The 26,838-nt window shown below is 38.5% G+C and overlaps 1 protein-coding gene across 3 annotated transcripts in view; it reads right to left on the reverse strand.

Moving 5' to 3' along the window:
* Adamts6 (ADAM metallopeptidase with thrombospondin type 1 motif 6) overlaps positions 1–26,495 on the reverse strand; it is a 250,439-nt gene extending 223,944 nt beyond the window's left edge. For 2 of the 3 annotated variants that reach the window (XR_013044769.1, XM_076551952.1), the window contains exon 1: positions 26,363–26,495. The gene's annotated coding sequence lies outside the window, so the exon portion shown is untranslated. Of the gene's footprint in view, positions 1–2,196; positions 2,319–26,362 lie in introns of those variants that run through there. The other variant, XM_076551953.1, reaches the window with a different exon arrangement.
* Positions 26,496–26,838: the final 343 nt, after the last annotated feature.

Below are 26,838 nucleotides of genomic sequence, written 5' to 3' on the forward strand. Positions count from 1 at the left end.
AGTTATGTTGAAGAAATAAGACCAGACAACTTGTACACAGCGATCCCCTCAGTAGTCTGCCCTAGTTGAAGCCTGTTACTTGATTGTTCTTTATGGTTGATGGCCCACTCAAGTGATATAGAAGTAGCTAAGTAGTAATTTCCTCTCACTAGCTATTATTATGAAGCTAGAGAACATGGTTAACATCTTTCTCAACTTTTTTCATCCATCTTCATTTGGTTATTTCTTTTAAAGCTGATTTGGTCTCCATGGAAAAGCAACAAAATCCTAAGCCCTTCAGGCCCTTTAAATTTTATACATCAAAAACTTTTCATTTCACTTTCCAGTCTTCTTCTCTCAACAAATATTTGTTAACTATTGTATGCTAAAGACACAATTGGGTTCCAAGCATAAAGGATTTTGGTTATTTACAAACGTTGTAAGATTAGTCACCAAAAAAGTATAATTAAATACAGAATTCACTCACAACTTATCTATTCAGAAAAGCAAAAATCCAAAACAAAATTTCCCAAAATAAAGCCCTTAATTACATAATTCTCCTAATGCTACCTGTTTTATAACATTTTTTCCTTTAAAAAAATGCTTTTTCTCTCTTGATATTAGTGTAAAATATTGATAACCAACTTTGTTTATGTTTTTTAACTGTGACAAATTACCTACCTCTTCATTTTTCTCTCCCTTCCCACAAATTCCAAATATGCTACTAACTCTCCTTAATAGGAGAACTCAATCCGTCTGTCACTAAGATCACCCACAGCAGGACTTGGCACACAGACCCACCCTAAGCCACTCATAGCTACTCTGGGTTGCTAGGGAAGTGAAGAGGAAGCAGTAAGAACGGACACGAATAGAGATTCGTTTGCAGGTTATAGACCAAACTCAAAGTTATTTACAATATTTCAGGTCTTAATGATTAGAAGATAAATCACAAAAATATTAATACAACTACACAGAATAATCTGCTGCCATTTGTGGCAAATGAATGATTTGCTGATTTGTTTTAAATCAACTTATACACTTTAATATAGTATTTTTCAAAAAAGATCACTAATGCTCACATTTAACCACTAAATTAATTTAAACAAGACTGCACTACCACTTTGGTGAAAATAATTAACTCCAAAATTAATTTTCTTAGTTGCCTCCAAATGCACCAGTTTTACATTTACATTTGAATTTACATTTCTTTCCCTGTCATGAATTTTAAGGGCTTCTAATTCACCACTAATTGTTTCAGTCTAATCAATATAAGCTTAAAAGAAAAGAGGAAAAAATAGTTTTAAAAAAAAGACTCTGAACATAAGAGAGTAAATTGAAACTTATATTCAGTGTATTTTTTAAAAGTTCCAAGTAATGGTTTGTCGTCGCCTCCCCCCTCCCGCCCCGCCCCCGGCTTTGCACACCCTCACCACCCCCCTTCCCTTCCACTTCATCCAGACAGAGGGTAACAGTCTGAGCTGCCCTGGTTGAGTTGATCCTAAAGTTAACATTCAGCAGCCCGTTTCCAGACAGCAGCGCTAAATCTATTTGGATAAAACGCGTGTGACCCAGACAGTTGGCATTTGGCCCAAACGCGTTGCACCAGCGGCTCAAATAAAAACAAGAGTAAGAAACTTACTCTCTTGTTCCCTCTCAGTGTGCTTTCTTACTCTGACTTGCTTTCTTTGCCTCTAGCACGAGTGGAAAACTTATCAAAGACAGAAATTGTAGCACAAATTGTCAGAAAGATTTTCCAATACTTCCTCCAGCACTCGTGTTCTCTCTCCCCAATCCCTAAATTTTAGTCTCATATATCACATATACAGACATGCCCTGATAAACAAGACTCCAGAGGGTTGAGTCTACCATGGCCCAAGTGAGCAAAAGTAAATAAAAACCACACGCTTTCATCTCTGATTAGCCTATTAAGAGCTTAGCATATCCTAGAGCATCAGTGCCACAGGCAGCACACTTCTGCTGGCCTGAGAGCACAGACATGAAATATGCACTTGTCTGAATGCTAAAGACACTGACATGAAACGGATTTGCAGAAGGCAATTGCATAAATCTGGAAATCGATTAAAAACACGCATCATCTTTACTTTCTCCACCACTATCCGGTGATTAGTTAAAAGACCACGATGATCATAATCAAGTCTACCTCACACAACATGTAAATTCATACAACCAGCGAGTATTTTTCACATCATAAAATACCTGTAAGCCCCGGAATTCTACATCCGCGAGAAGTCTAGAGTTTAAAAGATTTGTCTGTAAAATGAGTTCAGTCAAACTCACTCTTTGCCATAAAGCACACGCACGCACGCGCATACACACACACACACACACACACACACACACACACACACACAGAGAGAGAGAGAGAGAGAGAGAGAGAGAGAGAGAGAGAGAGAGAGAGAGAGAGAGACTGAGTTCTAAGCGTTATTTGTAAGACAAGCAAAGCACAAGGTTTTTTTTTTAAGGTTTCATTGAATATTATGAAGTCTTCCTTACCGTTTTCATCTTCAAATTCTGATAAAGAGTAAATTTCAAACAATAGAGATTGCACTGGACGACTCACGTACTCCCTCCTCTCTCTCTCTTTTCTTTTTGCCCCCCTTTGGAAAGCCACACCAGCCAGTTATTCTGCAGCCAGAATAAAACCCTATAGTCTCGCTAACCAGAGCTTTAGAGAACTGACTGCCGATTTGGCAGTTAAAAAAAAAAAAAAAAAGAAAAGAAAAATTTAAGAAAAAAAATGCTTTCAATACATCCAAGGCTATCAACCTAAGACGTGCTTTGCAAACCCCCTACTCTCTCCCTCCCCCCGCCCACCCCCCCTAAAAAAAAGGAAAGGGAAAAAAAGAAAGAAAAGAAGAAGGGAAAGGCTTATTGGGGGTGGAAGTGGTGCCCTCTCTTCCTGGACAGCTTAGTGCCTTTGCTATGCAAATAACATGTGCAGAGCATCAAAAGGTATCAGGAGAGAGAAGACCAGAGGAGCAGGAAGGGCAGGAAAAGTTTTGTTGAAGTAGCCCTCGAGCTCACTGCCGGCCCCCAGCCAACTTCAATTGCAGCAGAAGAAAATTTTGGCAGCTTTCCTCAGAGGCAGAACAAACTGACGTCAGTCTGCAGATGTGCCTGGGCTGCGTCGGGTGCGCATGTGTCCTGGGTCGTCACGTGGAGGGGGAGGGGAAGTAGAGGTACAATCGGGGTATCCAACTACCAGCCATTCAGAAGGGCTTAGACAATGTCAACTTTTCCGCCCTGTGAATGAGAGAAACTCTGGCCCCTAACCTCTCTCCCCTAGCCCACCCCGCCTCCTTCCTCCTCCTCTAACCTCTTTCAGAGTCTTGTCGGCTTTGTTAGTAGTTCCTTGGAAAAGGGAACGAGGGGTAGAGAGGTTGGGTGACTTTAGATATACTAATGTCACTGTTAGAATTTTCGGTGTCATTCTCTGCTTTTAAAATCTGTACAATAAAAGCATTTAGAAGTTGCTCATAAAACCTGTCATGTAAGGAGTCAGATCAGGGCGGCAGGCAAATTTCAAGACTTGAAAGAAACGTGTGTACAAAACGCCTGTGCTGAATGCATACTTCAACAAGTGAGGTTTCCACCAAAAGAATGAAAGCTAAACATAAACTGAGACCTGCACAGTTTCCATGTGATTATCGACTTCAGGTTATGTGGAGCTTTAAAAGGAAAAGGGGCGGCGGGGGGGGGGGGTGTTGCATTATTTCCAGATGAGAGACTGGATGGCGTTTTAAGCTGCAACCGGGGGAAAGCAACAAGTGAGATGTATTTCTTAGGCAATACATTGAATGAAACTTCAATGACTGTTCAAAGGAAAATAAATCCGAAATCAGCCCCCTAAAACGGTAAGGGGGAGGGGGACGACGACACAGGAGCCCCGCTGAGATCTCAAGATAAACAAACAAAACCTTAGAACTGGTTCTTCCAGCTTTCCTATCCCACCTCCCCCTCCCCACCAGCTGCCATTCCAGCCTTTAAGGGCAAAATACCACAACAACGTAGCACTTTCACTTTCATTTGCTGGGAGAAAGCCCCTGGCATTAAACTGTAGAAGAAAAAAAAAAAAAAAATGCCCTTTCCCAGTCCTAAGCAAGCAAACAATGTCTGGCGCAAGTATCAGAAGCAAGGGGGGGAAATCGAAAATAGCTGAGGACAAACGTTGCCTTTCAATGGTGTAATCTGCTGCATCATTTATCTGTCTGTCGGGTGGAGTGTGGAGTTGGGAGTTGTTTAATGGTTGCCAAGGTTGGGGGAGGGGAAATTACGCCTTGAAATTCCAGTCTTTAATTAACACCAAGTCAATTTCCTATGGTCAGAACCAGAAAACGGAATTGGACCTCAGGGAGGAGAATAAGGAGGAGGCACTTTCTAAATACCAGTTCTTAAATTTCTAGTTTCTGCTGTTGTCCATTTGGGTTTTGTTTTTTTGTTTTTTGTTTTTTTCCTTTCCTACACCGGTGGTGGTAGGTGTAATTGTTCTGGAAAACCTATGAATAGTTGGCTTAAAGAAGGCATAGGTCAGACTGGGAACGTGGAACAAAATACTTACTTCAACACTTCTTCAAGGGGTGGAAGGCGATAGCATTTGTCCAGTTGATAGCTGGCATTTTGACATTAATCTGCATAGTAAATGTAGAAATGTGTTCTGTGGCTGGTACTGACAGTTTTAAATAAAGATGACTCACTAAGCTGTGTGTGTGTAAAATACATTGAGATTGCTAGACCTCACAGCAATACTAGCAAACACCAAAAAATAAACGTGGCACACAGCTAGGTGCCTTTGCATAAAAATCATCCGTTAAATATGTGTGCGCTTCAACTTTCCTTAATGCTCCAAACACTGGTATAAAATGGATACAGCCAACACAGAAAAGTAGTCAGGGTGTCACCACAAATCACTATGTCATTACCTGGAAAGCCTTTGCTGTTAAGCTAGGCTGCCCTAGGAAGCAGCTGCCCGGTAAAGCAGCTTTTTCAGTGAGAAGTGGACTTCGGCTAATTACTTATTCAAAGAGTGCCATCCTGCGTCTAAACAGAGTAATGAAAATGTTCTAATTTCCCTTGCCTCCTCCAAACGCTGTAACTAAGACTATAAAGTAGAACTAAAAAATTATTAATGCAAGAAATGGAGTGTCTGTTAAAGTTTATATATGTTGGACATTTTAACTTTATTACAGAAACTATCGGACATAAGAAAAACCTAGTGTGATGATCCTTCAACATCATCCAGTTGTAACGAGCATTGAATGAAGCACAAGTCATCTTATTTACCCTATATTCTCATTATCCATTCCCCCCAATGGATCATTTTAAAACCAACCCCAGATACTTCATTGCCTCCACTCAGTACTCCTGCATTCTAAGATATAAGGACTAAGTTTTTAAAAACTAGTACACTACTGTTACTCTTAAAGCAATGATAGATAACTCCATTGTGTAGCTAAATGCCAATCCTCAAATTTCTCATCACAAAGTCATCTTTTTAATGGAATTAGAGGCACACAACGTACTGTGCTGATATCCCACACACACCTGTATGTTCTGAGGCAGGGTCTGCCTTGGATTGCCCAGATTTGCCTCGAACTCATGGCAATCCTCCTGCCTTAGCCTCAGAGGTGCTGCGATTACAAACATACTCCACTCTGCTGTTCTCTCTCTGCTATCTGCCTTTCCAGTGAGCCTTGTTTGTTTTTCTGTTTTGTGAGACACAGTCTCCCAATGTAGCCCAGGATGGCCTAGAGTAGTCTATGTAACTTGGGCTGCCATCAGACTTGTGCTCTTCCTTCCTCAGTCTCCCAAGGGTACCTCCACACTGGGCTCTATTAGTAAATCTTCAGTTACATTAGGACAGATACACAGAGAAGCAGACAAGTCCATACCTCGGTGCTATGTTCTGTCTAAAGGCATTTTACAATGTAAGTGTTTCCTTTTCCATCGCTTTTGTTTTAATTGAGTAATAAAATCATACATATTTATGGTATGTAACCTCACATACACATACATGGTAGAAAGGCTAAAACAAGCTCCTTAGAGTTGGGAGTGTGGCTCAGTGCTAGAGTATCTGCCTAATATATGAGGCTCTAGGTTTGATCCTCAGGACGGCAAAAAACAAAACTTAAATGACAAATCAAGGTATTTATCATATGTATTAAAGTGCATATTTAAAATTCTTTATCAGGAAAACACTAAAAATTACTCATTTAGCCGTGCGGTGGTGGCGCACGCCTTTAATCCCAGCACTCGGGAGGCAGAGCCAGGCAGATCTCTGTGAGTTCGAGGCCAGCCTGGGCTACCAAGTGAGTTCCAGGAAAGGCGCAAAGCTACACAGAGAAACCCTGTCTCAAAAAACCAAAAAAAAAAAAAAAAAAAAAAAATTACTCATTTAGTAATTTTCAAGTATATAATACATTATTAAAATAACCAGGTCTCTTGAACTCTTTTCTAAGTGAAATTTTGTATCTTTCGGCCACATTTTCTTCAACTCCCATCCCATGAAATATTTTTTGGGTTTTTTTGTTTGTTTGTTTTTTGCTTTTTGTTTTTTTAAGATTTATTTATTTATTATGTATACTGTGTTCTGCTTACATGTATGTCTGCACACCAGAAGAGGGCACCAGATCTCATTATAGATGGTTGTGAGCCACCATGTGGTTGCTAGGAATTTAACTCGAGACCTCTGGAAGAGCAGCTGATGCTCTTAACCACTAAGCCATCTCTCCAGCCCTTTGTTTCTTGTTTTTTGAGATAGGGTCTCACTATGTAGCTCTGGCTGTCCTGGAACTTGCTCTGTTGACCAAGCTGGCCTCAAACTCATATAGATCCACCTGCCTCTGCCTCACAATTGCTGGAATTACAGACATGTGCCTCCACTACTGGCTGAATTTCTTCTTATATGACAGTTAAATTTAAATTTTTAGGTTAAAAAATAAGGAATTTCATAAAATTAAACTATGGGTACAGTCAGCAAAATAAGATAAAAATTCTGATTTTCTATTTGCTTGAAATTGTAAAACTGAGAAGAGTGATTACCAAGATAATAATTATTAATTCTTCCTCTGAGATATTAAAACAAAATTCAACATATTAAAACTCAGTTTGAAACCCAGCTTTGTAGCATGAATTCTAATTGGTCTTTAATAACAATAATAATAATAATAATAATAATAATAATAATAATAATAATAACAACCTGGAGTCAGATATAGGGGTAAATACTGAAAGATCAGAGAAGTAAAGAAGCTAGCCAAAGTCACCTCTTACCTCCAGACCAAAAAGAGTGAGCTGCTGTCTCTTCCCGCCTTATATTACTGTCTCCACCTCCCTAGTGCTGGGATTAAAGGTGTGAGCCACCACCGCCTAGCCTCTTTAGTTAACTAGTGGCTAGCTCTGAACTCTGATCTCCAGGTAAGCTTTATTTGTCAGAACACAAACAAAATATCACCACACAGCTTGTTGATTCATAGCTATAAACCTAATACTAAGGAGGGTGAGACATGAGGAACACCATAAATTAGAGAGTTACTTGGACAACATAGTGAGACATTGTCTCAAAAAACAAAATATTAAAACAAAAACTGGATAATGTAACACAGTTGGTAGCATGGCTGTCTAGCACGTACAAAGCCCTGGATCAATCTCCGACATACATGAGCCAAGTGTGGCAACATGAGCCCATAATACCAGTACTTGGAATGTAGAGGCAGGCAGATCAAGAGTTCAAAGTCAACCTGAGTTATACCTACCGTGAGTCCAAGGCCAACCTGGGCTAGACACCCTGTCTAAAAATAATTAAGATAAAAACCAATTCAGTACATTCTTCTTTTTTAATGTGTGTGTAGTGTGTATATGTGTGTCAGTAGATTCATGTATGCTGATGGCACACATAGAGAAGTTAGAGGACAACCCTTGCCCTCCACCTTACTTGAGGAAGCATCTCTTGTCTCCTGCATACACCAGCATATCTGCACACAAGCTTACTCTGCTATCTCCTCCTCCTAGCTTGACTTAAGTGTGCTGATTAGAGCTATGGGCTACTACCTCTAGCTTCACGTGGGTTCTGGCAATCTGAACATGGGTCCTAATTCTTGCAAGGCAAACCATTTAACCACTGAGTCACCTACCCAGCCCCAATTCCATATACTTTCTGAACAATACATGTGATTTCTTCAGTGAGATAGTTTGACAGAGTGAAATAAATATTTTCTACACTTTTAAAAGATCATTACAGGATTTTTTAAATAAGTGCAAAATCTTAAAGCATACAAAAAGGCCCAACTTTATTAAATAAAATTAACTCTGACTTTAAAATGAAATTTAAGAAAGCATTAAAAATAAGAAAGGCAAGGCAAAACCTAGGAGAAAAATTGGCCATGTTATCATTAAAGCAGACTAAAAATCTGGAATGTTAAGAATTCTCTCACAAGTCTCACAGAAGACACCCTACACCCCCAAAAATAGAAATGATATAAACAGACTAGTTACAAGAAAAAAAAAACAAGTTAACAAACAGTAGATGAATAATAAAGTGTTCAAACTCACTAGAAGCATAGAAATAAAAATGTTCCTCTCTCATTAGAGACAAAAATGACAAGTGAGATGGCCCAGGAGGTAAAGGCACTTTCCACGAAGCCTTACAAACTGAGTTCAATCTCCAGACAAATTGTAATGTAACTTGAAATTATATATATATATATATATATATATATATATATATATATATATATATTATCACTTATAAATTTTGAAGAGCACACCAAGTATACATCACAAAGTTACAAAGCACTACGTAAGAAGAAAGAGCAGTGGAAAGATAGAACCATCTCCCCCCAAGCTGTCCTCTAGCCACCACACACATGCTTATTCACTCATTTCTACACTCACATTTTAAATTAAAGAAAATGGCCAGGCAGTGATGGCACAGGACTTTAATCTCAAGAAGGCAGAGGCAGGCAAATCTCTGAGTTCAAGGTCAGTCTAGTCCACAGAGTGAGTTCCAGGACAGCCAGGGCTACAAAGAGAAACCCGTCTCAGGAGAGAGAGAGAGAGAGAGAGAGAGAGAGAGAGAGAGAGAGAGAGAGAGAGAGAGAGAGAGAGAGAGAGAATAGACAGACTCCCTCTCCTGGACTCCACACTAGGGCTCACAGCCCCAGCAGCTTTACCAGAGGCCAGAGTGGTCCTAGGAACCCCAGGTAAGACACCACCCACTGCCTACAAAAACCTCTTTAAGCCTGCCCAACAACCCTAGACTGCACACACCCACCACCCACCCCTACCCCAGACTCCATATCCTGGTCTACAATTGTGGAATAAGACATCCACTTTACCAGAGGCCAGGCTGGATTTAGAGACCCCAGGCCTGCAACTTCAGATGCAGACCACAGCTTTACTAGAATACAGGCTGGATCTAGGGACACCAGCACTTGGCAGCTGTACTAGAGGCCTGGCTGATCCTAGGGACCCCAGAAGCCAGACCAGATCTAGGGGCCCCAGTATGCACCCCTCCCCTGGGTTCCATATCCTGATCTACAACTTCAGAAGACTTCAGCTTTACTAGAGGCCAAGCTGGATCTAGGAACCCCTAATCCCAAAACTATAGAGAGGACAACTACTAGACCTGAAGACACACTAGTCACCAGAACCTATGACCATTTAGGCCAGAAGACCAGAGAAGAAAGAAAAAACAAGGAACAAAACACCCATCTAACAAAGACAAATGCACGAATCAACACCTAGACCTATAATCATCCCAAATCCAGATGCCTAAACACCTGTCTAAGAACACAAACAATAACAGAAAGGGCAATATGACATCATCAGAGCCCAGCTATTCTACAAACAGCAAGATCCAAACAATCCAACACAGCTAAAGCACAAGAAAATGACCTTTAAAATGACTTTATTTGAAGATGATGGAGGTCCTTAAAGAGAATATGAAAAAAATCCCTTAAAGATATTGGGGGAAAGATAAACAAAAAAATTAGAAGAAATCAGTAAATCCCTAAAAAAAAAAAAAGCTAAGAAAAAAACAAACATATGAAGGAAACTGTTCAAGACCTGAAAATGTAAATGGAAGCAAAAAGAAAACACAAACAGAAGGAATCCTAGAAATGGAAAATCTGGGTAAGCAAACAGGAATTACAGATACAAGAGATGGAAGAGAGGCTCTCAGGTTGAAGAAACAATAGAGGAAACAGATTCATCAGTCAAAAAAATGTTAAATCTAAAAAATCTCTAACACAAAAAAATCCAGGAAATCTGGGGCACTATAAAAAGACTAAAACTAAGAACAATAGGGAAAAAAGGAGAAATAATCCAGCTCAAAAACCCAGAAAATATATATCACAAAATCATAGAAGAAAATTTTCCCAACCTAAAAAACATGTCAATAACAGTACAAGAAGCTTACAGAACACCAAATAGATTTGATCAGAAAAGAAAATCCCCTCACCACATAATAATCAAAACATTAAACGTACAGAACAAAGAAAGAATATTAAAAGCAGCAGACCTATTGGAATCACACCCAACTTCTCAATGGAGACCCTAAAATCCAGAAGGGCCTGGACTGATGTCTTGCAGACTCTCATAGACCACAGAGGCCCACACTACTATACCCAGCAAAACTGTCAATCACCATGAATGGAGAAAACAAGATATTCCATGACAAAATCAAATTTAAACAATATCTATCCACAAACCCATCCCTAAAGAAGGTACTAAACAGAAAACTACAACCCCAGGAAGTTAACTACACCCACAAAAACACAGGCAATAGATAATCTCACATCAGGAAAACCCAAAGAAGGGAAACATATAAACACACACAGACAGACTATCTCTCTCTCTCTCTCTCTCTCTCTCTCTCTCTCTCTCTCTCATTCACTCATGCACACACACACACACACACACACACACACACACACACACACTACCATCATCAACAACAAAATAACATGAATTGACGATCATTGGTCATTAATATCCCTCAATATCAATGGATTCAATTCTCCAATAAAAAGACACAGGCTAACAGAATGGAAACAAAAACTGGATTCTGCTACATACAAGAAACACACCTCATCATCAAACATAGACATTACCTTAGAGTAATGGGTTGAAAAATGATTTGCTAAACAAATGGACCTAAGAAGCAAGCTGGTATAGCCATTCTAATATCTAACAAAATATACTTCCAACCAAAACTAATCAAAAGAAATGGAGAAGGGCATTTTATATTCAAAGGGAAAATCCAGCATGATGATGTCTCAGTTCTGAACCACTATGCCCCAAATATAAGGGCACCCACATTTATAAAGAAAACATTTGGGGGCTGGAGAGATGGCTCAGAGGTTAAGAGCACTGACTGCTCTTCCAGAGGTCCTGAGTTCAGTTCCCAGCAACCACATGGTGGCTCACAACCATCTGTAATGAGATCTGGTGCCCTCTTCTGGCCTGTAGACATATATGGAGGCAGAACACTGTATACATAATAAATAAATAAATCTTTAAAAAAAAAAGAAAGAAAGAAAACATTAATGAAGCTTAAATCACACATAGAACTCCACACAATAATAATGGGAAACTTCAACAACCCACTGTCACTAATATACAGATCATACAGACAGAAACTAAACAGAGAAATATTGGAACTAACAGACGTTATGACTCAAATTGGACCTAACAGATATCTACAAAACATTTCATCCAAACACAAAACCATATACCTTCTTCTCAGCACTTCATGAAACCTTCTCCAAAATGGAAGATATACTCAGAAGATATGTCTCAACAGATACAAAAAAAAAATTGAAATAACCCCCTATATCTTGTCATACCACCATAGATTAAAGCTGGATTTCAATAAGAACAGAATCAACAGAAAACTCTAAAATTATAGAAACTGAACTCTACGGAGTTACCACTGGGTCAAGGAAAAAATAAAGAAAGATGTTAAAAACTTCCTAGAATTCAATGAAAATGAATGCACAACATACCCAAACTTATGGGGCACATGGAAAGCAGTGCTAAGAGGAAAGTCCATAGCACTAAGTGCCTTCATGAAGAATTTGGAAAAATCTCATCATAGCAACTTAACAGGACACCTGAAAACTCCAGAACAAAAAGACGCAGACACTCCTAACGGGAGTATATGGCAGGAAATGATCAAACTGAGGGCTGAAATTAATAAAATAGAAACAAAGAGAACAATACAAAGAATCAATGAAACAAGGAGTTGTTTCTTCAAGAAAATGAACAAAATATATAAATCCTTATCCAAACTAACTAAAAGGCACATAGAGAATATCCAAATCAACAAAATCAGAAACAAAAAGAGAGACATAACAACAGACTCTGAGGAAATCCAGAAAATCATTAGGATTCATACTTTAAAAACCTGCACTCCACAAAATTGGAAAATCTAAAAGAAATGGAAAATTTTCTTGATAGATACCACTTATCAAAGTTAAATCCGAGATCAAGTAAGCAATTTAAATATACCAATAACCCTAAGGAAATAGAAACAGTCCTTAAAAGTCTCCCAACCAAAAAAAAAAAAAAGTCAGATGGTTCTGACAGAATTCTACCAGACTTTCAAAAAAGAGCTAATACCAATACTCACCAAATTATTCCACAAAATAGAAACAGAAGGAACACTACTAAATCCTTTCTGTGAGGCCACAGTCACTGATAACCAAACAACACAAAGATTCAACAACAAAAGATAATTATAAGCCAATTACACTCATGAACATTGATGCAAAAATAATCAATAAAACACTGGCAAACCATTCCAAAAACACATCAAAAAGATCATCCCCCATGACCAAGTAGGCTTCATCCCAGAGATGGAGTGATGGTTTAACACAAGAAAATCTGTCAAGGTAATCTACCATGTAAACAAATGCAAAGAATAAAAAACACATGATCATCTTGTTAAATGTTGAAAAAGCCTTTGACATAATCCAACACCCCTTCATGATAAGTCTTGTACAGATCATGGAAACAAGGGACATTCCTAAACATAATAAAGGCAATATACAGCAAGCTGATTATCAACATCAAATTAAATGGAGAAAAACTCAAAGCAATTCCACTAAAATCAGGAACAAGAAAAGTTGTCTACTCTCTCCATACCTATTCATTATAGTACTTGAAGTTCTAGCTAGAGCAGTAAGACAACTAAAGGAAATCAAGGGGATATAAATTGGAAAAAAAGAAGTCAAAGAATCATTATGTATAGACGATATGATAGTATACATAAGTAACTCCAAAATCTCTACCAGGGAACTCCTACAACTGATAAACACCTTTAGTCAAGTAGCTGGATATAAAATTAACTCAAAAAAAATAAGTAGCCCTCCTATATACTAATGATAAACAGGCTGAGAAAAAAAATCAGAGAATCAACACCCTTTACAATAGCCTCACATAATATAAAATACCTTGGTGTAACTTGCACAAAGCAAGTGAAAGACCTGTATGACAAGAACTTCAAGTCTTTCAAAAAAGAAATTGAAGAGGGTATAAGAAGATGGAAAGATCTCCCATGCTCATGGGTTGGTAGGATTAACATAGTAAAAATGGCCATCTTCCCAAAAGCAATCTACAAATTCAAATGCAATACCCATCAAAATCCCAACAATTCCTTACAGACCTTGAAAGAACAATACTCAACTTCATATAGAAAAACGGAAAACCCAGGCTAGCCAAAACAACCTTATATAATAAAAGAACTTCTGGAGGTTATCACCATCTCTGATTTCAAGCTTTACTACAGAGCTATAGATATAAAAACCAAATGAATGGTATTGGTATAAAAACAGATGGTGGATCAATGGAACTGAATAGAAAACCCTGACATAAATCCACAGACCTATAGACACCTAATTTTTGACAAAGAAGCCAAAATTATACAATGGAAAAAATTGAAAGCATCTTCAACAAATGGTGCTGGTCTAACTGGATGTCAGCGTATAGAAGAATGCAAATAGACTCCTATCTATTACCCTGTACAAAACTCACATCCAAGTAGATCAAAAGCCTCAGTATAAATCCACATACTGAACCTGATAGAAGAGAAAGTGGAAAATAATCTTGAACACACTGGTACAGGAGAAAACTTCCTGAACACAACACCAATAGCACAGGCACTAAGATTGACAATTAATAAATGGGACCTCATGAAACTGAAAAGTTTCTGTAAGGCAAAGGACATCGTCAGTAGGACAAATGGCAGCCTACAGAACGGGAAAAGATCTTCACCAACCCTACATCTGACAGAGGGCTGCTTTCCAATATATATAAAGAACTCAAGAAACTAGATATCAACAAACCAAATAATCCAATTAAAAAACTGGGGTACAGATCTAAACAGAGAATTCTCAACAGAAGAATCTCAAATGGCCAAGAAACACTTAAAGAGATGTCCAACATCCTTAGCCATAAGGGAAATGCAAATCAAAATGACTCTGAGATTCCATCTTACACCTGTCAGAATGGCTAAGATAAAAACACAATCAATTGCTCATGCTCAAGAGGATGTGGAGCAAGGGGCACACTCCTCCATTGATGGGAGTGCAAATTGTACAGCAACTTTGGAAGTCAGTATGGTGGTATCTCAGAAAACTGGGAATCAACCTACCACAAGATCCATCTATACCACTCTTGGGCATATACCCAAAGGATGCTCAATCATACCACAAGGACACATACTCAACTATGTTCATAGCAGCTTTATTTGCAATAGTCAGAACCTGGAAAAAACCTAGATGTCTCTCAACTGAAGAATGGATAAAGAACTGTGGTACATTTACACAATGGAGTATTACTCAGCTGGTAAAAATAAGGACACCAGGAAATTTGAAGGCAAATGAATGGAACCAGAAGAAAATAATCCTGAGTGAGGCAAGCCAGACCAAGAAAGAAAAACATGGTATGTACTCACTCATAAGTGGATATTAGCTGCAAAATAAAGGATTACTATGCTACACTCTACAGAGAGGCTAGGTAACAAGGAGAGTTCATGGTGGATGCCCAGATCTCCCTGGGAAGGGGAAATAGAAGAGTTTTCTTGAGTGGACTGAGGGTGTAGAGATAGGAACATGAGCAATCATGTTGGGGGTAGGAGAGTGGAGGGGAAGAGTACTAAGAGAGACTACTATGAAGGTCATTTCAGGGTCCTGTAAAACCCTGGCACAAGGGAATCTCCCAAGAATCTACAAGGATGACTCCAGCTAAGACTTGTAGCAATAGCAGATACATAGCCTGAACTGGCCATCTCCTGTGACCAGACTGGTGCCTAGCCCAATTTTCATCAGAGAAGCTTCATCCAGCAGCTGATGGAAATAGATGCAGACCCATGGCTAAACATTAGACTGAGTTCGGGGGATCCTGCAGAAGAGGAGGAGAAAGGACACCACAAGAAAACTCACAGATTCAACTAACTTGGGCTCAAAGGAACTCACAGAGACTGAAACAACAACCAGGGAGCCTGCATGGAGACATGCGCAGTGCATATGTTACAGTTGTATGGCTTGGTCCTCTTGTGGGACTCCTAAGAGTGGGAACAGTGGCTGTCTCCAACTCTTTTACAGGCTTTTATGACCCTATTCCTCATACTGGGTCGCCTTGCCCAGTCTTAATACATAGGGAGGTGCTTAGTCTTACTGCAACTTGATATGCCATGTTTTGTTGATACTCATGGGAGACCTGCCCTTTCCTAAAAAGAAACAGAGGAGTGGATTGGGATGATGGGAACAGAGGGGGTTGGGAGTAAGGACTGGGAGGAGAGGAGGGAGGGAAAACTGCAGCCAGGATGTAAAATAAATAATTACAGTTTTTAAAAAAATGAAATTCATGTGTTAGATTGAACTAATAATTTCACACTTTATACCTAGTATTTAAACCACAGGTTACTGCAAAAAAAAAAAATCCCTTTCATTGATTATTTCCTTTCTTGGAATATGCTATCAAAGGAAGAAACAAGAACAAAAAGTTGAGAAGAAACAAGTGAGTAGAATCTATAGCTTATGAGTACACTACACAAGTGTTATGTAGCATTGAAGAAGAGAAGGTGAAGCCAAAATGTCTTTTTATAGTATAAAGCCCTCCATCTCTGATCTCAGTGGCCACCTAAGTTCTCCCATACACACTCGTCTTTGGTGGCAATGGGCTTCCTCCTCCTCTGCCTCTTCTCCCTCCTCCTTCAAATAAGTCATCCTGCTCTTGTAATGTTCTTCCCAAGAATTTTGGTATGTCTGATACTTCGAATCAATTATGCCTTAATTTAGGTGCTAACTCATTCAGAGGCCCTTCAAGAGTATCTGAGACAAAGCAATTTATCCAGTAGTCACTCCTCTCCATTTTGGGAAATAACAGAATCCCCCAATCATGTTCAGAAATTTAGTAAAATACTAACAAAGCATGGATCACTTACCACTTCGAGGCCTGAATCATAAGCATGGTAAGTGTGCTTCCTTTGGCAGTAATTGAATTAGAAGTATTTATAGAACCAGGCAATGAGAAGTGAGGGAAACTTCATAAAAGTTCTGGGGGGGGGAGGGGAAACAACAACCAGGAAACTCTTTGACACAAATCTAAAAAAGATATCTAAGTCTTGTATGGTAAACATGCTATTAGTTTTCCCAAAAGAAAAAGAAAAAATGGGCAGAAAAATATTTTCAGAGTTAATGGCCATGAATTTTCAAATAGGAAAAGAATATTAAGTAAATCTAAAAGAGCTATAAATAGTATAGTAAAGGAAAAGACAAATCACAGCACTGTTGGTTTCTCAAAAACTTAATAAAGCCCTTAAAATATTTAAAAAAAATAGTTCTCTGTCCCTTCAAATCCAATCCTCTGCTCTCATCCCCACCTCTGCAGCAGAACACCTATGGCAGTCTTTCCTACAACCCCTCCACCCCTCCACCTCCACCCTCTACCCCCTGTTCCCATCTCCTGTGGAGCCCACAAATCTTCCCCTTCTTACCTCCCTCCACTGACTTGTTACTTTATCCCTGTCCCCAACACCAACAGGCACCCACTTCTAACCCAAGGGCTACTCCTGCCAGAGCAATAAATAGGTTGTCCATAGACCTACACCTGTTCCACCAGATCTAATCTCCCCAGTCTTACGCCCAGCTCTGTAGCAGAAAACCTGCTGTGGTCTCCCTTTCCTCTCTGACCCTATTCCCAAGGGATCACAAAGACCTCCTCCAGCCTTCCTTCCCCCAACTCATCTGTGGTAGTTTGAAAGAAAATGACCCCCCATAGAGAGTGACACTATTGGCAGATGTGGCTTTGTTGGAGAAGGTATGGTGTTGTTGAAGGAAGTGTGTCACTGTGGGGGCGGGCTTTGAGGTTTCCTATGCTCAAGCTACATTCAGTGATACAGTTTACTTCCTTTTGCCTGTGGATCAAGATTTAAAACTCTCAGCTCCTTCTCTGGCACCATGTCTGCTTGCACGTTGCCACGTCTTGCCATGATGACAATGGAGTAAACATCTCAAACTGTAAGTCACCCCAGTTAAATGTTTTCCTGTATAAGAGTTGCCATGGACATGGCGTCTCTTCACAGCAATAGATACTATAACTGAGACATCATCCCATTACCCCAATCTCCAACACTAGCAGGCATTCACTGGGAACACATCAGTTGAGTAGGCCAGGGAAACAAGCCCAGAGAAAATTCTCTACCAGGCAGCACATACACTCTCTCACAGTCTAGTGAGGAAGCAGAAATGAAGGAACAAACCACTCACCCAACAGAAAGGTATCATCACCCAGACCTGTAATCATCCCCAATCCACATGCCTAGAGGTCAGCACAAAAGTACATTCAGTAACAGCCAGCACAACATGTCTCCATGGGAGCCCAGCAAACCTACCACAGCAGGCCCTAATTGTTCCAACACAGCTGAAAGCCCCCAAAAAAGGACTTTAAAACAGCCTGGGTGAAGACAATAGAAGCCCTTAAAGAGGAAATGAATAAACCCCTTATAAAATCTAGGTAAACACAGATAAACAGGGCAAGAAAATGAATAAAACTGTTCAAGACCTGAAGATGGAAATAGAATCAATAAAGAAAACCCAGAGGTAATTCTGGAAATGAAAAATTTAGGTATTTGAACAGAAACAACAGAGGCAAGCTTTACCAACAGAAAATAAGAGATGGGAGAGAGAATCTCAGGCAAAGATTCTCTCAGTCAAATCTCTGTCAAAGATATAATAGAAAAAAATGGATATATCAGTCAAAAAAAATGTTAAATCTGAAAAATGTCCTGACACAAAACATTCAGGAAAGCTGGGACACTATAAAAAGACCAAACCTGCTGGTGGTGGTGGCAGCGTACGCCAGTAGGATTTGCTGAAGGAGGCGGAGGCAGGAGGATCATGAGTTCGAGGACAGCCTGGGCTACACATTTTATTAAAGAGAAAAAAAAAAGACCAAACCTAAGAATAATAGGAATAATGGAAAGAAAAGAAACCTAGGTCAAAAGCCCAGGAAATATTTTCAAAAAAAATAAGTTATACAAAAAATAATCCTAACCTAAAAACGTAGATGTCTATAAAGGTACAAGAAGCTTACAGAACACCAAATAGATTGGATCAGAAAAGAAAATCCCCTCAGCACATAATAATCAAAACACTAAATGTACAGAACAAAGAAAGAATATTAAAAGCTGTAAGAGAAAGATATCAAGTAACATATAAAGGCAGACTTATTAGAATTACACCCTACTTCTCAATGGAGACTCTAAATCCAAAAGAGCTTGGACAGATGTGTTGCAGACTCGAAGAGACCACAGATGCTAGCCCAGACTACTATACCCAGCAAAATTTTCAATCACCGTAGATGAAGAAAATAAGATATTCAATGATAAAACCAAATTTAAGCAATAGTTATACATAAATCCATCTCTATAAAGGGTGCTAGAAGGAAACTCCAACCTACAGAGGTTAACTATAACTATGAAAACACAAGGAATAAATAATCCCAGACCATGAAACCAAGGAAAGAAAACACACACACACATACACACACACACACACACACACACACACCCCATCACCACCACCACCACCAACAACAACAACAACAAAATAACAAGAATCAACAATCATTGGTCATAGATATCTCTCAACATCAATGATCTCAATTCCCCAATTAAAAAAAACAGACTAACAGAATGGATGGAAAAACAGGACCCTTCCTTCTGCTACATCCAGGAAATACACCTCAACATCAAAGACAGACATTACTTCACAGTTAAGGACTGGAAAAAGATATTCCAGGCAAATGGACTTAAAAAACAAGCTGGTGTAATCATTTTAATATCTAGAAAAATAGACTCAAATCACAACTAATCAGAAGAGATGGGGCAAGACACTTCATAGTCATCAAAGGGAAAATCCACCAAAATGACCTCTCAATTCTGAACCTCTATACCCCAAACACAAGGGCACCCAAGTTTGTAAAAGAAACACTACTACAGCTTAAATCATATATTGACTCTCACACACTGATAATGGAAACTTTAATACCCAACTCTCATCAATAGACAGGTCATCCAGACAAAAACTAAACAGAGAAATACTGGAGCTAACAGACTTTGTAAACCAAATGGACCTAACAAATATTTACAAAACATTTGACCCAAACACAAAAGAATATATATTCTTCTCTGCACCTCATGGAACTTTCTCCAAAATTGATCACAGACTCTGTCACAAAAAAACTCTCAAAACGTACAAGAAAATTAAAATAACTCCCTGCATTCTATCAGACCATGGATTAAAGCTGGATATCAACAACAGAAATCACAGAAAGATTAAAAACTCATGGAAATCAACAACTCTCTGCTGAATGACCACTGGATCAAGATAGAAATAAAGAAATTAAAAACTTCCTAGAATTTAATGAAAATGAATGCACAACATATCCAAACCTATGGGACACAATGAAGGCAGCTCTAAGGGAAAAGTTCATAATACTAAGTGCCTACACGAAGAAGAAGAAGAAGAAGAGGAGGAGGAGGAGGAGGAGGAGGAGGAGGAGGAGGAGGAGGAGGAGGAGGAAGAAGGGGAAGGGGAAGGGGAAGGAGAAGGAGAAGGGGAAAGAGAAGAAGAAACGAAATGGAGAGAACTCACACTAGCAATAGCACACCTGAAAGTTCTAGAACGAAGATCACATCCAAAAGGAGTATATGGCAAGAAATAACGAAACTCAAATAAGGGAGGAAAGCAATAAAATTGAAACAAAGAGAACAATCAAAGAATCGATGGAACAGAGTTGGCTCTTTGAGAAAATCAGTAAACAGACAAATCCTTATTTAAATTAACCAAAAGGTAGAAAAAGAGTATCCAAATAAACAATATCAGAAATAAAAGGGGAACATAAAAACGGACACCAAGGAAATCCAGAGAATTATAATGACGTAATTTAAAAACCTGTACTTACTAGGCATGCTGATACACACCTTTAATCCCAGCACTCTGGAGGCAGAGGCAATTGTATCTCTGTATCTACAAAGAGAGTTTCAGGTCATCCAGGCTGTTACACAAAGAAACCCTGTCTCAAAAAACCAAAAAAAGCAAAAAACAAAACAAAAACAATAACAACAATAAAAAACAAACAAACAAACAAAAAACCCTGCACTTCATTAAATTGGAAAATCTAAAAACATGGATACTATTTTTGATATATACCACTTACCAAAGTTAAATCAAGGTTAGATAAGCAATTTAAACATTCCTGAAATGCCTAGTAAGACAAAAGCAGTCATTAAGAGTCCCCAAACCAAAAAAAAAAAAAACGCCCAGGGCCAGATGGTTTTAGCATAAAATTGTAAGGAATTTCAAAAAAGAGTTAATGCCAATACTCCACAAATTATTCCACAAAATATAAGCAAAAGTAACATTGCCCAATTCATTTTATGAGGCCACAGTTACCCTGTTACCCAAACCACACAAAGACCCAAAAAAGAAGATTTTCTGAACAGAATATCATTAACACAGGTACTAAGATCAACAATTACTAAATAGAACCTCACGAAATGGAAAAACTTCTGCACAGCAAAGGACACCATCATTTACACAAAGCAACAGCCTACAGAATGATAAAAAGATTTTTACTAACTCCACATTCAATAGAGGGCTAATATATACAAACTATATAAAAAAAACTCATGAAACTTGATATCAAATAACTCAATTTAAAAATGTGGTACAGATCTAAACAGAGAATTCACATAGAGGAAACTCAGATGGCTGAGAAACACGTAAAGAAATGTTCAACATCCTTAGTCATCATGGAAATGCAAATCAAAACTACTTGGAGATTCCATCTTACACCTGTCAGAATGGCTGAGATCAATAATAAAAGGGATAGTTAATGTTGGTCAGGATGTGTAGCAAGGGGAACATGTCTCTATTCCTGGTGGGAGTGTAACTTTTCAGTCACTATGGAAATCGGTATGACAGTTCTTCAGAAAGATGGGAAATGATACCACTCTTGGACATATACACAAAGAACACTTCATCCTACCACAGTGACCCTTGCTCAACTGGTGAGGTAAGGTTAGCTAGTGGCTATTCCTATTTTCCTGATCTCTAAGGCTTTCATCCCTATATTTGGCCCCTTTATTTTAATTTAATAAGATTGCTTAAAATTCATGTACAATTGGCAGCCATGTGGCAAGAATTCATTTAAAAAAAAAAAACATTGGTGGCCTTACAGGCCAGGGGTTACAGGCCCCCCTGCTTGGCTGGAGCTTATAGCCACCCCACCCCCACCTCACCCCACCCCCACCCCGCCCCTGCTCGGCCAGAGCCGAAAGCGATCTGGCTACAGCTGGAGCTGTTTGCGGCCAGATCTCCAACTCATGTGGCCAGAGACTTTTTGGTTTTCTTCAGCTCCTGGTAGGTGGTGGGCTCTCGCTCTCTCTAGATTTCCATCTTGGACTGCCACCATGCTTTGAAATTCCCTCAAACTTCTACTGTTCTACACAGACTTGGTAAGTCAATTAAGATATCTTAAAGGAAGAAAATAGTTAAAAGAGAATTTTTTCCCACATTAAAAAATGGGAGCCGGGCGGTGGTGGTGCATGCCTTTAATCCCAGCACTCGGGAGGCAGAGGCAGGCGGATCTCTGTGAGTTCGAGGCCAGCTACACAGAGAAACCCTGTCTCGAAAAAACCAAAAAAAAAAAAAAAAAAAAAAAAGGGAAACATTTTTACAATGGAAGGAAATTGGTCTTTGTTTGATAACACATTAGGCAGTCTAAAAATGGAACAATTAAATGAGAAGATAATTAATGTTGATGGGATGTACATAACATCAATTATGAATATTATTTGTTTAATTATCATTATTTTAGTGTTAAAAAGGTTGGTCAATTTAAGTGCCAAGATAAAAGCTTTAGAAAAAACTGTTAAAATGAATCATAGAGAAATTCAGACCCAGACAGAAAAATTCAAAGGTGAAACTAAATCAGGATTGACTTTTAAAAGACCTGTTAAAATGACTTATAGAGAAATTCAGAACCAGACAGAAGAATTTAAAGGTAAAATTATTTCAGGATTGAATTATACAGTTACAGAGAGACAGCCTGTTTTCAAACAACCAAACTTAAACTATCCAGTAACCTTACAGGAACTACCTGCTCAAGGTCATGTACAAGCTAATTGGACTCCAGTGGAAATGTTAGATTTAAGGAGATTTAAGGAAGCTATAGTATCATATGGCATGCACTCTCCATTTGTAAAGCAAATGTTAAACTCGTGGTCAACTTGTAATAGGATTATTCCTCAGAACTTAAAAGAATTGGTAACAGCTGTCCTGGAGTCTGTAGCACAATTACAGTGTCGAATGTGGCTTAAGGGGGAGGCTAAAATGATAGAACACCAATGTAGAGCTAGAGGTGTTGAAATTTCCCAGGATCAACTTCTTGGAGAAGGCGAATATGCTGATATACAAAGACAATGTTTATATGATAACCAAGCCTTAATTCTATGCCCCATAGCAGCCATGAATGCATGGGGCAGAATTGAGAAAGCAGGAAAAAAAATGAATCATTCACAAAAGCTATAAAGGGCCCCAGAGAATCCTTCACAGATTTCTTACAAAGACTGTCTTCAGCAGTAAATAGAATGATACCAAATTCAGAAGCTAGACAGATAATAATAGAATCTTTGACTTTTGAGAACATGAATGCAACATGCAAAAGAATAATCAGGCTGTTAAAAGCAAGATCAGCACCTTGGAGGATTGGATCAGGGATACAATTAATATTGAGTCTCATGACCATGAAAATATGTGGATAGGAGAGGTTATATCAAATGCTTTGAGAAAAAATGTCAGATGTTTTGGTTGTGGTAAACAAGGTCATTTAAAAAGGGAGTGTAAACAGGGTGTTCCTAGAAAGAATGTTTCTTTAAGGAACAATGGCAACAGAATATCCCTCCCTTCTGTTATGCAGAAGGTGTGTTAAGGGTAAACATTGGACCAACAAATGTACATCAACAAGGGACAGACAAGGTAATCCTTTGCCTCTTCCCTCAGGAAACTCCCAGAGGGTTCTCATGCAGGCCCACACAACAAATTCAGTTCAGATCTTTCCTGCCATCATAGAAGAAACCCCTTCTCAGAACAATTAAATAACCAAATGCCTAACCATGCTGCTCAAGGTGATAGAACAGTTATAGCAGAGAGAAGAGGAAATTCAGGAGAAACAATAAAGTGAATTTTTTGGCAAACGTATTAATGAACAAAGACCAAAATTAAAAATACAAATAAATGACGTTTTTTCTTGGAAGGTTTAGTAGACATAGGTGTGGATGTGACAATAATTGCACCAGAATTTTGGCCTCTACAGGAGCTGTTAGAGATTGGAACATTATCTCAAGTGAAACAGAGTGCAAGATGGCTCAAATGTATAGGACCAGAAGGACAGAGAGGAAAATTAAAGCCATATGTGGCTAATATAACAATGAACTTATGGGGCCATGATCCATTACAACAATGGAATAACCAGATTAACATTCCTCCAACCTCAGAAACAAATCCTAAACTAACACATGTTTCTGAGAGAAATATTAGGAGGTATTATTATAAAGAGCAGTCACCAACCATCCAGATTGTACAAGAACAGGACACAACAACTGCTGATCTTTCAAAGACACCAACAGTTCTACCTTTAAAATGGTTAACAGACAAGCCTTTATGGGTTCAGCAATGGCCTTTAACAACAGAGAAACTGCAGGCTTTAGAAGAGCTGATACAAGAACAGTAAAATGCTTAGCATATTGAAGAATCAACCAGCCCTTGGAATTCTCCTGTATTTGTTATTAAAAGAAATCTGGTAAATGGAGAATGGTAACAGACCTTAGAGCAATTAATAAAGTAATTCAGCCAATGGGCTGTTTACACTCGGGAATTCCTTTGCCTACTCTGTTACCCAAAGGATGCCCTCTAATAGTTATCAATTTAAAAGACTGTTTCTTTTCAATATTTTCTTGTAAGGGTATTAAATACCCTTAGAAAAAGACAGAGAAAGATTTGCCTTCACTGTGCCTACTTATAATAATTCTCAACAAGTTAAGAGATATTAATGAAGGGTTCTCCCACAGGGAATGTTGAATAGCCCAACCCTGTGCAAATATTTTTTTACAATAGCCATTGGAAGTAATAAGCAAACAATTTTCTAAATCTATAATTTATCATTGCATGGACGATATTTTACTAGGTGATTCAAATGCAGATACTTTAGAAAGAATGTTTGAAGAAGTAAAGAAAATTTTGTCTTGTTGGGGATTACAGATTGCTCCTGAAAAGATACAAAGAGGAGATTCTATTATTTAGGATATAAAATAGGTCTGCAAAAATTAGACCCCAAAAGGTGCAAATTAGGAGAGATCGATTATGGAATCTTAATGACTTTCAAAGATTATTCAGAAATATTTCCCAACTACAAACTGCTGTTGGGGTAAAAAAAAAAATGATGAACTGAGTAATTTCCTCAAAACCTTAGAATGTGACAAGGACTTAAATAGTCCAAGAAAATTATCAGCTGAAGCTGAGAGAGAATTGGCCTTGGTGGAAAAGAAAGTACAGGAAGGATGTGTGGATCATGTGAATCCAAAGCTTGATTGTATTTTGGTTATTTTAACCTCTAAGCATTCTCCTACAGGAATTTTAATGAAGAGGGAAGATATTATATTGGAATGGATATTTCTACCAAATAAACAGAGTAAAAAATTAAAAACTGATGTGGAAAAGCTCTCTGATTTGATTTTAAAAGTAAAATTGAGACTTGGTCAATTAGCAAGAATAGACTCAGCAGAAATTGTCATACCTTTAACTAAGGAGGACATTGACAAATTATGGGCAGAAAGAACCTTGGCAAAGAGCTTGCAGTAATTTTTTGGGAGAGATTAACAGCAAATGTCCCAAAAAGCAATAGAACAGAACTTATAAAGAGAGCTGATTGGATTTTGCCTCGCATTGTACAGGAAACACCCATATCTGGAGCTCATACATTTTATACAGATGCAAACCAACAAGGAAAGGCAGGTTACAAATCAGAAAATTTAATTAAAGTGGTTCAAAGTCCTTATAATTTGGTTCAAAAATCAGAATTGTATGCTATTCTGTTGGTATTAATAGATTTTTCTGAAGCTCTCAACATAGTTACTGACTCTCAGTATGCTGAAAGAGTGGTATTACATATTGAGACTGCAGAATTTATCTCTGATAAGTCAGAATTAACTTCACTATGTATTCAGTTACAAGATATAATCAGGCTGAGTGGTGGTGGCGCACACCTTTAATCCCAGCACTCAGGAGGCAGAGCCAGGCAGATCTTTGTGAGTTTGAGGCCAGCCTGGTCTACAGAGCAAGATCCAGGAAAGGCACAAAGCTACACAGAAAAACCCTGTCTCGAAAAAACAAACAAACAAACAAACAAACAAACAAAAAAGATATAGTCAGGAATAGGAAGCATCCCTTATATATAACTCATATACAATCCCATACAGGTCTGCCAGGCCCTCTAGCACAAGGTAATGACGAGATTGATAAATTATTGATAGGAAATGTGCTGGAGGCCTAAGAATTTCATAAAAAAAAAAAAGACCATGTCAATAGTAATAGTTTAAAAAATAGATTTTTCCATAACCTGGAAGCAAGTCAAGGAAATTGTAAGGAAATGTCCTACTTGTTCTTTTTACAATCAGACTCCACTACCAGTAGGATGTTACCTGAAGGGTACTCAGAGAAATAAAATCTGGCACATGGATGTGTTTCTCTTTGCAGAATTTGGAAAATTGAAATATGTACACCACACAATTTATACTTACTCAGGATTTCAATGGGCAATGGCTTTGGGTTCTGAAAAAGCTGATTCTGTCATCACTCATTTGCTAGAAGTTATGGCCATCATGGGTATACTTGCACAAATTAAAACTGACAATGCTCCATCATATGTCTCTGTTAAAATGAAACAGTTTTTTACTTATTACAATATAAAGCATATTACAGGTATACCACATATACCTACAGGTCAAGCAGTTATAGAAAGATCAAACAGAATTCTAAAGGATATGCTAAATAAACAGAAAAGGGTAACAAAAACCCCCAGAAGCCGGCGGTGGTGGCGCATGCCTTTAATCCCAGCACTCAGGAGGCAGAGCCAGGTGGATCTCTGTGAGTTCGAGGCCAGCCTGGGCTACCAAGTGAGTCCCAGGAAAGGCGAAAAGCTACACAGAGAAACCCTGTCTCAAAAAACCAAAAAAAAAAAAAAAAAACCCAGAAATCAACTGCATAATGCTCTATT

This window comes from Peromyscus maniculatus, chromosome 15 (assembly GCF_049852395.1).
Source record: "Peromyscus maniculatus bairdii isolate BWxNUB_F1_BW_parent chromosome 15, HU_Pman_BW_mat_3.1, whole genome shotgun sequence".
Lineage (NCBI taxonomy): Eukaryota > Metazoa > Chordata > Mammalia > Rodentia > Cricetidae > Peromyscus > Peromyscus maniculatus.